This window comes from Callospermophilus lateralis (assembly GCF_048772815.1).
Source record: "Callospermophilus lateralis isolate mCalLat2 chromosome 11 unlocalized genomic scaffold, mCalLat2.hap1 SUPER_11_unloc_1, whole genome shotgun sequence".
Classification (NCBI taxonomy): domain Eukaryota; kingdom Metazoa; phylum Chordata; class Mammalia; order Rodentia; family Sciuridae; genus Callospermophilus; species Callospermophilus lateralis.
The window spans coordinates 3,855,890-3,870,609 of NW_027510153.1; the positions used below are offsets into that span (position 1 = coordinate 3,855,890).

The 14,720-nt window shown below is 31.0% G+C and overlaps 1 pseudogene; it reads right to left on the reverse strand.

The window, feature by feature from the left end:
* Nucleotides 1-1,357: 1,357 nt before the first annotated feature.
* Nucleotides 1,358-14,720, reverse strand: part of LOC143385945 (cadherin-9-like) — a 151,864-nt pseudogene continuing 138,501 nt past the window's right edge.

Below are 14,720 nucleotides of genomic sequence, written 5' to 3' on the forward strand. Positions count from 1 at the left end.
GTTTTCAGAAATTTTCCAAAAGAGTTACATAATAACACATACCTATCTGCTTGCAATTGGTGAAATATTTACTATTTTCAGTCTTGACAACAGAAGAGTCACATGTCAATTTCTCCCTTATTAATTCCACCTGTGAATCACCATTGTCATGCATTTGCTCCTTAAAAGATGAATAATTAAAGAAAACAAATAATATTTGCCAGAGAAAATAGCGTATAGTCTCCCTGTGACTATTTTGATTTAGGTTTCACATGCTGATAAAGTCAGTACATTGATAAAAAGCAGATAATGCAAGGTCAAGTTTTCTGCATGGCAGTCTTTCAAAGATTTGCAAATGATCTTCATGCAGGAACCTTTTCCTTCTTCTTGCCTATGTCTTAGTGTGCCTATATTTGGTTCTTTAGACAATCTTAACCTTTATTAAGCACCTTTTAGATTTTTTTCTACAAGTCCTTAGCTCTTTCAGTATTCCCTCAAATACATAACTCTTAGCAACAGTAAAATAATTAATTTGTAAACATCCTATAGTTTGCCAATATTCATTTTAAATTTTTACCCCAGACTCACCAAGTATTTCATGAATTATTCAATCAGAGCCCCGCCCCAAACAACAAAAACAAAGAAGAGAGATTAAGGTTTTTCTCTTCTACATAAGATCACTGACATTTCATTTACTATAAATACAATCCAATGGTTGATAAAGACTTGAAAAAAACTTAATTTATTTATTATCCACAACTATATATTTTTGTGTGTATATATATATATGTGTTTATGTAATTCTTTATATTTCAAAAGTATCTCATATTCTTCCATGCATAGACTTCAGTGGTTCAATAAACATTTGCCAATATTTAAGTAATTGAAACAACAAATAACAATTCATACCAAAGTTCATTTATAATTCCACCTCACTTTAGTACCAAATTCCAAGCAGTAACTTAACTGCTTTTTCCCTGAGTAAATCATACTTTACACTTAAAGATGTAAAGCATTCATGTCTTAAGTGAGATCAGAACTGCCTCTATGGATTAAATAAAATGAAATTTATTTTTTATAAATACTAGTTTATTTCAAAAATACAAAAATATAAATATACATTTATAAAAATATGAATGAATTAACACAAAGACATTCTTCAACTAAATAAATATAGCAGTAGTAGTCATTCCTATTTCATCAGCGATATATAATTTCTATATTATTTTACAAAGCCGTTGCACAATGTTTAATTTAATAGTAAAGGTGACTGAAAGTCAGTTAAGAAAGCATTTATAAAGTTTTCATACCTAAGGCACAAAAAGCCTTTTAAATATTTTTTATTGATTATTAATGTCATATAATTTCCTTCCAAGGTTATTAGGCAAAGAGGGTGAACTGGTTATTATTATTGTTTTAAAATCTATATCATTCATATTCTTTCACGGAAACTTACTGGTTAAGCAAACCCTTACTAAGACAACACCTACGTATTGTTTGTAATTTCAATTTTTGAAAAAATTCCTCCAAGGAGGAGAATGCAGGCCACTCATTCTAGTAACGAAGACAGTTCCACTAATATTAAGTAATATGCTTAGTCTTGGTCACTTTCATCACCCCCATACATATCAGCCAGTTTTTTAAAACGAGGACCCCAGTCGCTAAGGTAATCATAATCCTGGTTACAATCAGCTGTGAGGGATTCTAAGGAACTGAGTGAATCCGCTATGGAATCATTCCCTTCATAGGCATAGGTTTCCAGTGAATCATAAGAAGGTGCACTTGAGTCTGAGTCGTTTTCTTTCAATCTTCGATGGATAAAATCTTGTACATCAATATTTTTCCACAGGGGTACAGTCCTCCTTATCTGAAAAATAGTTTCAGGCATTACATCTCTTCTAAGTTTACTGTCTTCTCTTGCTTCTGGATTCCTTAACGTGCCAATGTCAAAAGCCTGTGTATCTTCTTCCCCACCGCCTTTGTCATTGTATGTCACAACATTGTCGCGGACATCATCCTTTGAAATTATGAGAAGTTCCTTTTTTTTTTGTCTCTTCAATGCAGCAAACAGCACGACTAAAACTATTAAAAACATGAGAAAATAGTGAGGTTTCATGATGCGAGGTAAAACAGCATGCATACTTCAGTGTGTGGAAGTTTGTGGGACTGATTGGCAGGAGGAGTATTCTGTATAAGCACAGAGTGCCTTGGGCCAATGAATGGATGCAGTAAATTGATAAAAAGCAGATAATACAAGGTCAATTCATTTTTAAGTTCTGTGGGCCTCTGATATTGAAAAATATTGTTTAATTTGACACATCACTCCTTGAGAATGCACATATGATTCCAAATACAGACATGTTGAAGCACCAGTTCCTTTTATCTCAAGAGAATTTTTGCAGCTATTAAATATTTTCTTAATGACCCAAGGCAATATATACAAATAATTTACTCATCTAGAGATGAATATATGCTTATATTTGCATTATAGTCTTATATTATGTGTGTGTGTTTATAAGCACACATAAGAACATTAGTATGTATGAACTACTGATTTAATCCTATTCCAAATTGGGCCATTTTACTAAATCTTTAATTGATCTGGTTTTGAATGTCTGCTCAAAATTTGAAATAAATTCCAACTGCTGCATTATAATAGTTAAGCTCAAGCATATCTTTAACTGGTACCTATCTTAAATATTATCATGACAGCTTAAATATTTTCTTTAGCAAGGACTTCCATGATTTAAAGAGTTGCATTCAAACTTTGAAACTAAATTGTTAATAGTGTTCTCTCTACTTGTATGTTGTTATTATTTACATACTTTTGCTTTAAAGTTAACTGTGGACTTTCCCATATAGTATATTGTATTATGTATAGCAAGAGAACTTGTACTTAAATTGTTATTTATTTGTTTGGCAATGACTCTTTCTCAACAAATATATGCTATAGTCAATAAAATTCATTTTAAGAAAACAAAAAACTCCTTGTGATTTCCAAAATATATATCTTCTATTGTAAAGAGACCAACTTTGTAATTTTACATATAAGTTACACAAGAACTAATGAAAGAAAACTTCTCCAAAACATTTAAATATTACTTCAGATAAATAACAGCTACATTTACTTTAGTTGAGAGCAGTTAAATATATTGACAAAATTATTTGTTTCATTGTATAAGAAAATATTTTCTTAAAAATTAACATTCCTTGTTAATATAAAGGCCTGTCCAATGTCATTTTTATATTGGCCAGCATGCTTTCCTTTGCTCTTCCTAATTAATAGACTTTTATAAAAATAATTAGAAGCATCTTAAGTTAACCTCATCAGAAAGAGCTTCAGGTGTTGAGTTCAGGATCATCTTGGAGACATTTTTTAAAAAATAATTATTTTGTATAAATGAGATATATCTGTATTTGCTCCTATAAAAGGATAAAAGGATAAAAAGATTAATTGAGTCCCACATAGATCTAACATCCATAAAATTGAGCCATACCTAGGAAAAAAACAGTTCTTTCTAATTTTAATATTTAAGAATAATTTTAAATTTCTTTAATTTTGGTAAATAGCATAATAATCATATAGTAAATTTATCTTAAAGTTTACCTATAAATGTTTACTGAAATTTGTAAGTAGATTTGAGAGACATTTTACAGTTTTCTTTTTCTCTTTTGGCAGAAAAAAAATTATTTTCTTCATTTCCTATATTAAAGTTAATAATTAAGGATATGGAATTGGAATTCAGATAAGCTAGGATAAAGAAAGATGAAACATGTTTGAACACTTTTAGTAAGCTGAAACTATAATTTAGCATGTTTTTCCTTTCTTGCCATAGTAAATAATATTCAAAATTATAGTAGCAGCTTTTGTGACTATTAAACCAATAGAAATCACAGATACTTTATATTGCATTTCAAGTATGACAGCTATCCTCAAACTATATTTAAACTTCCTCTACAAAGGAATAATTCAATAAGCAAACAAATTCTGATTTTTGCTTTTTTCTTGAATTTAGTTAGACATCTTATTTTCTTCTGATTCCTTCTTATAAAGTTATATATTTATAGATTCACTTATTTGCAGTACTGTGAATTGAACCCAGGGCCTCAAGCATGCCAGGAAAGCACTCTACTACTGAGCTACATCCCAGAGCTCTCAACTATTTAAATTGTTCTGAAAAAAATTAAAAAGATTCATCAGACTGTCAAAGTGGTACTGGGAATAAAAACTTTTATAAAGCTCTGTCCTAAAGTTTTAATTATGCCCCCACCAGCATAGAGAGAAACTAAGGACTGCATTTCTTCAAAATTATCAGCACAGATGTGAAATATTTCCCATTCTGTCTTACAAAGTGCTAACTTTTAACTATAGAAATGCAGTAACTATGTCTGGCCATTACTATAAAGACTTGAAATAACAGCAAGAATGTTTTAGTAATTTTGATAATGAAACCTGCATTACAAGCAATTTTAACTAAATGATACACAATCATTCCATATTTAAGTAATATATTGGGAAGGTGAAAAATAAATATGTGTCTTCTATATTGCTCCAGGAAGAATGGTGACAGATTCTTTTTTTTTCAGAATAATAATAAAAACTTTCTAGGATTTCTGCATAGCAAAATTTTTTTTAAAAATGTTTTAAATGATTGTATCTGAATATCAGAATATTTGGTGGATGTTTTGTTCTATCATATGTGAATAAATAGCTTTGTGTGTGTACTACATTAATATAGAAATTTTATAAATTGCAATATACATATATTTACCTCATTTTAAATTAGGAAAACTGTCTAAGCTATAAAATCAGTAAGAGCTAAAAGGGTAAACCAAATTTAAATCTTCACAGGGCTTCAAAAATATTTTATAGAGGACCTGAACTTTCTAGAAGCAGGTGAGGATGGGAACTGCTCATGGTTATGGTGGCAGTGCCTGTGTTCTCATCTCGGAGACTTTTTTTTTTCTAGATAGTTGGATCATCTTAACTGAGACAAATGTTTTCTCCTCACTTTCATCAATCCCCCAGTGAAGTCCTGCAAGGATATCTGGCCAAAGGTATTTCATCCAGATAGCTTGAAAGGATTTGCAATGAAAAGAAGCCAGCATATATGAGCATTAGAATATAAATTTGGCTTACTCTCTTGCCCTATGCATAAAAATTTTGGATGAATATTTGATGGAAATATTTTTTTGGAGTGTTTTGCAGTGAAACAACTGTTTAATTGAATTAAATTGTTGTACTGTTAGTGTATGCTCAAATAAAACATTTGCTACTGGAGGCACAAATTTATTTAGAAAATATTGCAGGGTAAGTATACCACAGGGTCACAGTGATATTTAAAAACTGAAATTTAACTTTTTAATTTGGTGCATTGCATCTATATATAGAAAGTATTATGAGGAAAATGTCCTATTTTGACAACTTTTATAAATTTGCCAATTGTGTGGGTATGTACGTATGTATATGTATATCTATATCTATATAGATAATATGTATGTATTTGTTGGCATATATAAATATAAGTATAAATATTTGTTAGTAATATTATTTGTAAAGATAAAACAATCTTCAGTTTTGAAAATAACAGAAAAGAGTATTCTAAAATAGACTCAACTATTTTAATGCCAGTATAAAAACACTTTCTGAAGAGTGATTTTTGCATGTTACATAACCATTCGGTACAAGTATAAACGTTTTACCTGATGAAGTTGATACAACGATTAGATCAGCTTATTAAATCAAATGCCCTTTGCAAAGTAACCATAATCAGAGAAATAACAGTTAATGCTATAAAATTTTGTAAAAATATGTATGTAGCATTTGTTTTATATTTGTGTTTTTTAATGTTTTTTTCGAGTACATTGTAACTATACATGATAGTGGGGTACATTGTAACATAGATACCTGCAAATAACATAATTTATTGCATTTCCCTCGCAAGCACTTTCTCTGTTATTGACCTCTAGAAAACTTAAACTAACCACACAGATAAAAGCTAGAATTACTTTTTTTTTTTTCTCACGGAAAAGCGAATTTTGATAAATGTTAAAATACTTCACCATTAGCTCTGGAGGAGAGTGTTACTTTGTGCACAATTCCTAGACAATGGAGGAGAGAATTATGGGTTCACTGAGCATTGAGAAGGGCATAGTTTACTGAGAAGTATGAGGACACATACATAGCAGGATGGCAATAAGAGCTGCTGTGCTCAGGCCCGCTGAGAGGACCAAGGCCTCTGCATTGCAGGTTTGCATGTTCCCTTGATCGTCACAGGCACACACCCGAATAGTGAGTGTGCCAGTGCTGCTTTGAATAGGATAATCATTGTCAAAAATTAAAATTGGAAGTTGGTAGGTGGTCATTTTGTTGCGGCTGTACCCATCTTTGCAAGTCATAATTCCTGCTGTATTATCTGGGGGAGAAATTGAAAATATTTCACACTTTTGTAGTTTTTCATCTTAAGATTTCAAAGTTTTTGTTTTAAAAATTTTTTCTATTACCTTTATTGTCTACAATAGTGAAGTTTGGATTGAGAGGAAATTCTGGTACTGGCTCAAAGAAGAATTTGTGACCTCGGGGAAGGTCATCATTGTCCATAACACTGACAGATCAGCTGAAAGCGAAACAAATGCATATATTTAACAAAACAAAACTAAAAGTAGTCATCTTTTTTAATTAAAGAAATATTTTAAATCCATGCATTCATGCTTTGAATTTTGAGTTTGTCACTAAACTTAAGAAACAAAAAAAGTCCTTTTTAGTAAACCATTCCAAGGTGTTTTGTAAAGGTTTTGTTAAAGATAATATTTAATTAATAAATAAAAATGTCTATCATTATTGCTTGTCAGTGCTTCTCAATGCTTCATCATCTGTTAAATTGCCACTGAAACAATGAACTTAAAAAAATCAAACAAACAAAGATGTGATCAGTTCAATAAGTATCCTCTTTTGTCGTCTTGTAAAGCACCAGCCTATTTTATTAGTATTTGGTTCCTAACCCCTTTTGTTCACTAGAAAATGTTTTCTCAAAGGAAGAAATCATACAAGATTCCTTTTAAAAATATAACTTTTTACCACAATTCCAAATCAAGAATACTATTAATATGTTTCCAGACAAGTGAACTCTTCATCGCATAGGATCATAAAGAAAAAGATTTTACAGCTATGTGCATTATCGAAACATATTGCATATTTAATTCAGATTGTTTGCCTTTCTTTTAATGTTGTTTGCAAAGATAAATACATAAAAAGAAATGCTTCTCAAGTATTGTGAAATCATTGTGGAAGTTGCAAAATCAGGACCCTCTTTGCTGAGCCATAATAATTCTGAAGTGTGCCATAAAGGAAGATGGAGCAGCAAGCACTAGTTTGGGAGGAAAATCCAATTGAGAACTTCATAACCAAAAGGCACCAAGCTACATATCAATGTTCTGTTTTCCTCATTCTGGTTCTGCCATCTGTGTGATATGAAATTAAAGGCAAGTAATTATGCTTACTTTCAGTTTTCTCTTCTAGAAAAATAAACAGTTGTGCCATTTCCAGGTGTACTAGTCCAATATTCTGTGGTGAACTATTACTGAATTTCACAATGATTTTAAACATTTTTGTTTTTTGTGTACCTATTATAGCCATACCATCTACAACACCTAGCCAATACTCTTCTACTTTAACTTCATATTACATATGAGTTCATTCATTTTATTGATAGATTAACATGTGACCTTGTGTTTCTTTGTATGAGGCTTCTGAAAGTGCACAATTGTTAATACAAAATTAATAATCTTTTTTCCTTAGAAAATTGAAGCACAATATTTAAAAAAATCACAAAACATTTAGTATTATTGCTCAACCTCCTGATCCTGAATAATAATAATAAATCTTATTTGTAGAACTATTCTTAAACATTAAAAAATCTTGGCCCATTAATTGCATGACTTATGTTCTTCAAATGATTTGGTGGGCTTTATGTTTTAGGAACTATATTATATTTTTATCTTTGTTGATTTAATGAAACAGTAAGAATATATATTAAATAATCATAATTATTATCAATCATACTTTGTATCTAATTTTAGTATGTATCAGTAACTCATATGAATCAATAAAAGATAGCACACTAATACATAAATAAGTAAAGAACACCTACTGATTCAGGTAGATTCATTTGTGGCTCCCAAAAGATAAATTCCAGTCCTAAATCATATTACCTATAAATATGATCACAATTGGAACAAACTTTTTTGCAGATATTATCAAGTAAAAATTAAATTTTACTGGATGAGTGAGAGCTCTAATTCAATGACAGGAGTCCTCATAAAAAAACAATTTTGAATACACAAAGATTTACATCAATAATGCAATGTAGGGCTGGGGCTGTAGCTCATTGATAGAGAGCCCACCTTGCACGTGTGAGGCATTGGGTTCAATCCTCAACACCGCATAAAAATAAATAAAGATATTGTGTCCAACTACAATTAAAAAAAATTTAAAGAATGCAATGTAATGATAGAGGTTGAGATTGGAAGTCCACACTCCAAGGAATGTCACAACATCATGGCAACCACAAGAAGCATGGAAGTTAAGGAAAGATCCAACCTAAAACCTTCAGAGAGAGCATAGCCTGGTGACAGATCAATATTGGACATTTAATCTCTAGAATTATGAGAAAAATTATTCTGTAGTTTCTAATCATCTAGTATGTGGTAATTTTTCATGGAAACTCCAGGAATCTGATACAAGTGTGAAGATTAAAAAAAGCATACATTTATGAAAACATTCAGCTTAAATGAGTTTGAAGAAATTTATACTAAACTCTCATGAGATATTTAGAAGTTCACAGACATTTAAAATCTAGAGTAATCCAAGTAAACAGGCAATCATAACTGTGAGAAGAATCCCTTAAATAATATTTGAAAATATTTGGCAGCATCTATTAATATTTATAGATTAATCATTCATACTTCAAAGCTTATAACAAAGAAAAATTATACCAGTAAGTAAAAATGCATAATGTACTCTAGTACTTATTATGATGCTCTCTGAAAGAATAAGATCTTATTAAGTAAATGTTCATTAGTAGAAAAGTAGTTTAGTAAGTTTATTAATGTGTGGCCATGCTATAAAAAAATAAACATCAAATAACAGTAATCAATACTGAACTGAGAACATGGCCATTATCATGTACCAAAGTGGAAAAAGAAAAATGTTTTTGAACTGAAATAAGCATGTAGTAAATCTATGTGAATCAAAAAAGAAAAAAAAAACACTTCACCTTATTTATTTATTTTTCAGACATCTTATTATGCTACCAAGACTAGCCTCAATTTCAGAATCCTAGGAGGATTAGCTAGGATAATAGCTATGATTAGCTTTGATTATAGGCAGAGGCTACCATGCCTGGCTTCCATTGCAATTTTTGAGTGTATGTGAAAGGTGGAAAGTAGTTTCATCCTAGCCAGGATGCTGTAACAAAATGCTACAGACTGTGGCTTATACAAAAGAAGTGTGTTTTCTCAAAGTTCTTAAAGCTGGAAGTTGGAGATCTGCTTGCCAACATGGTTGGCCTCTGGTGAGAATTGTCCTCCTGCCTTATGTTTTGCTGTCTTTTCTCTGAGTATTCACATGGCATTTCCTGGGTTTGTGAGTTCAGAGAGAAAGAGAAAACATGAGATCCCTGGTATGGCTCCTCATAAGAGCACTTGTTATATCAGATCAACATTTCTCATGACCCCAATTAACCTTAATTATTACCTTGGAGACCCTTTCTCCAAATTCACAACCTCAACATGTGAATGAATGGGGGGGGAGGCATAAACATTTAAAAATCTCAATTGAAATAAAAGAATGAGTGTTTTCTATTGTATTTTCTTAAATGGACATTGTGAAATTGTCGATGATTCTTACCATCTACCTATTATTGCCTTAAAGAAGTAACTGAGGGCTGGGGATGTGGCTCAACCGGTGGTGCGCTCGCCTTGCATCCGTGCTGCCTGGGTTCGATCCCCAGCACCACGTACAAACAAAGATGTTGTGTCTGCCAAAAACTAAAAAATAAATATTAAAATTATCTCTCTCTCTCTCTCTCTCTCTCTCTCTCTCTCTCCTCACTCTCTCTTAAAAAAAAGGAAGTAACTGAATAACTCTTTAGATATACAAGTAGATAGATAGGAAGATATAGAGTTGGTGGTATTAAAAAATTCTGTTTGAATAAAAATTGGGCATATTTTGCATTTCTTTAAATTACTTTAGATATATTTGAAACATTACTTTGTAATTGGAATTTACAAGTCATTAACAATTTTTTTATTTCAATAATATGAATATTATAAATCACAAATATGATTTAGATCAAAACAAAAACTCCTGATTGAGCTATTTAAATTAGAAAAATGTAAAAATAAATAATTATCATTATTCTCGTTAAAAGAGAAAATTTTTATTTTATACTTCACATTTATCTAATAATGTACCTCCATACTTTAATGTATATAACTCAGCCTAAATATGAATCCAAATATGAACTTTGTATATATATATATATATATATATATATATATATATATATATATATATATAATATTTATTATATGCCTGGTTATAAATTTTCACTATTATATTCTATTAGATTGACAATAAAAAAGAGTTTAAAAAATAATTTTCGTTAGATCAAACAGAAGTAAATAAGGAACTAGGAACAGAGTGGCATGAAAAAAATCTTACAAATAAATTAATGTCATCTGCCTTCATAAAGAAAAAAAATTATTTTAAATTTATAATAATTTCACTTACCTGCCCAGGTTTTGCATTTTCACAAACAAATGTTTCATAATACATGGCAAATTCTGGAGCATGATCATTAATATCCAGAATTCTGATGAAGACTGGAATATGGCTACTTTGTTTTGGATTATCTGCAACAAGAACATGTGTAAGATTTCAGGCTCATTTACAGAGAAGAACTAAAACCACTTGCCCATTTGTAGCTTAGCAACAGATCAGTTCTGGGGTATTCACTTTCTTAGCTGATGCTGATGAATACATCAACATGGTCCACAGGGAAAGCACAATAATAAGATGAAAATACCAATAAGAATGAACTACTCTATTTTTATAGATTGGTTAATAATTTTTTATGAGATTCAATTATGTTTCTATCCTAATCTAAATTATAAAAAATAAAATTTTAAATAAATGAGTGATTCAATAATCCTTAAACCCCAAACTTTTGAAATAATTTCTCTAAAATATTTCTCACAATGTAGCCATTCTACAGGAGAGAAAGAGTCAACTTAAGCCATTACTTGATTATTTTAGTAAAAGATAATGCATTCAGATAGATGTGTTGACAACTTACTTATTTCTGTGGCTGTAATAGTGATGTTGTGCCAAGGGGATGATTCCCTGTCAAGAGGCTTCAGAGTGAAAATAGAGCCATTTTCTGAGTGGATACTAAAAATTCGGTCCATATCAGTATTCCAATCAACAGAGTATCTGGCAGAAAAGAGACTCATAAATTCTGGCGTTATTTTAAGATTATTAGTTCTTCAAATATTTCTTAAAGTTATAGGGACTTTCCTCAATGATCTGACAAAGGCATGAAATATGAAGTGCTGATAACGTTCTGGAATCTTTTTATTCTAATTTGTTATATATGACAGCAGAATGCATTACAATTCAAATTACACATATAGAGCATTTTTTTCATATCTCCAGTTGTATACAAAGTAGAGTCAAACCATTCGTGTGTTCATATATGTACTTAGGGTAATGATCTCCATCTCATTCCACTGTCTTTCCTGTCCCCATGCTTCCTCCCTTCCCCTTTCTCCTCTTTACTCTATCTAGAGTTCATCTAATACTCCCATGCTCCACCAACCTCTCTATGAATCAACATCCTTATATCAGAAAAAACATTTGGTATTTGGATTTTTGAGATTGGCTAACTTCACTTAGCATTATATTCTCCAAATCCATTTACCTGCAAATGTCATGATTTTATTCTCATTTAATGCTGTATAGTATTCCATTGTGTATATATACTACATTTTCTTTATCATTCATCAACTGATGGGCACCTAGTTTGGTTCCACTGTTTAGCCATTGTGACTTTTGCTAGTATAAACATTGATGTGGCTTGGAATCTTTATCTCATAAACAATTTTATATTATTGTTTCCAGTATTACTATTGTATTAGTATGCACACTAAAGGCATTATTTATGGTTATGAATTTTTGTGCAGCTGTTAAGTGAGTTATTGTCACTTAAATCATTTATTTTACCTTATTATTTAATATAAACATAATAGTATTGTTCAATCAGATAGAGTCAATATCATTGAGTAAATGAAATATATTCTAAAATTTAAAAAATATGAATATGTATTCAAAGAGTACATATTAATATAGAGAAGGCTCTCATAAATGCATTGTTCTTGAATGTAACATCTCAGCTGAATAAAAAGTCTTCCTCTAATCTATGCCTCAACTTATTACACATAAAAATCTAATCTCAAATACCACAGAGTTCTGTGATTTTCCCATTAAGGATAGATATGGCACATGTTATCCCAAACTTTATTTTTACAGTTGCCAAAATAATGTCTCCTTTTCCAAAGAGTTTCATACCCTAATCCCTATGAATATGTTACTTTACATGGCAAAAATAACTTTGCAAGTGCGATTAAGGCTGAAAACATTGATACAGAAGATTTTTGTCAATTATGCAGATGGGTAAAAACTAATCGTAAGAGTTATTAAAAGTGAAACTGGAGGGAAGATAAAAAGTGGTTTAGGAAGAGGAGACAAGCAAAGAGGAGAGATTTAAGGGGTGATAAGGAAAGATTTATTGTGGATGGCTTCAAAGATGGAGGAACAAGGAATGGAATGAAGGCAACCTGTAGAATCTGGGAACAGTCTTTAAACTGACAGTCAATGATGAAACAGCAAACTTGCTCCACAACTGCAAGGATTTGAAATCTGCCAGCCACCAGAATGGAAAGAAAACAATTTTCTCCTAGAGTCTGTGGAAAGAAGCATGGTTCTGTCTACAATTACACCTTTACTCATGGTCTGGTGAGGTGCACACCATAATTTTGACCCACAGAACTACAAGAAAACAAACTTGTGTTTCTTTATTTAAGTTTTTAGTGTAGTGATATGTTCTTATTGCAGCAACAGAAAACTAATACACTCTCTAAAGATTTTTTTAAAGAGCTGTCTTAAATTCAAGATGGTAGATAGATCCAATCTTGCTATGCATGACTAGCTAAAATTTGAGATTTCTGTTTCTGAGTTTTTCAGGAGCCATATAGGAAAGGGAATGTTTCTCAAACACTATCATTCACATGAATCATGGGTAGTTCTTAATAAAACAGGATTTGATAGGTTGGTGTTATAGCTCATTGGTAAACTACTTTCTTAGTATGCATGAGGACCTGGGTTTGATCTGCAGATTGCAACAACAACAATTAACCCTAGAATTTGCAGTAGTATGTCTACTATGGGAGCTGGAATTCTGCATTTTTGACAAACTGAGGTGAATCCTATCTTAGGCAAAGCCTACATTCAAATATAGCCTATTGGATAAAGTTCTCAGAATGAAGACAGAAGAACAACTATGAAAGACAGAAAACATAAAAAATCAGCATCTGGTTCAATTCTCATTTTTATATGTGTCTCATTAAAGATATTTAACAAAGGAATTCCCTTTGATTATAATATATTAGAAAACTTAACTACCCAATTATAATTCTGTATGAGACATTCTGGCACTAACTTTGAAAAACATTATGCAGGCATGTTGGTGCATGCCTGTAATTCAGCGCTCAGGAGGATGAGGCAGTAACATCACAAATTCAAAGCCAGCCTCAGCAAAAGTGAGGCACTAAGCAACTCAGTGATATTCTGTCTCTAAATAAAATACAATATAGGGCTGGAGATGTGGCTCAGTGGTTGAGTGCCCCTGAGTAAAGTCCTTGGTACCCCTCTCCCACAAAAACCAAAAAAATATTAATAATACATTTTTTAAGATTCTAAACATCATGAAAAGTTGGCAATTTCAATATTGTTGAACAAAAAAATGTTTATTTAAATTCTACTTTTTTGGGGGGGTGTTGTTTTAATAGAGGCTACACAAGTTGATCTATTGTTATAAAAGCTCTGCTGAACTTAAGAAATCCAAAAAGAAAATATAGATCTTGAAAAAATTTTAACAATTCAATGTAGTTCATAAAGGTTCTTTCTTTACTACTTTATTTTAAACTATGTTAAATGAATGTTTTAAACTCAGAAATACTATTTCAAAGACAGTATTTGGGGCACTGAAAAAAATATATTTGATTTATGATCATTTAACAGGAAGTAGTTGTAATTCTAGAGTGGGAAACATTAAGGAGACACAGGACAATTAAAAAACTATTATATAGCAATGAACGTATAAAAGGAAATAAAGGAAACAAAACTACATCAGATTTCTAAAAATAGTTCTCTGTTACATACTTATGTGCAGTAGATCTGATTTTTAAAATCATTACCAGTACACCTAAGTTGAAGATGGCAGGTATTTCGAATTGTGTCTTTTTAAACTTTATTGATTAATTGTGCTAACAAAATTTTGAGGTTTTTTAATCCATAAGTTTCAGCATTTCTAAAATTATTTCCCAATCTGGGTTGTTTTTACCTTTGGGATCACATCTCTATTATAAGGTATTTAGGAGAAAGACAAAGAAAGTTACTGCAA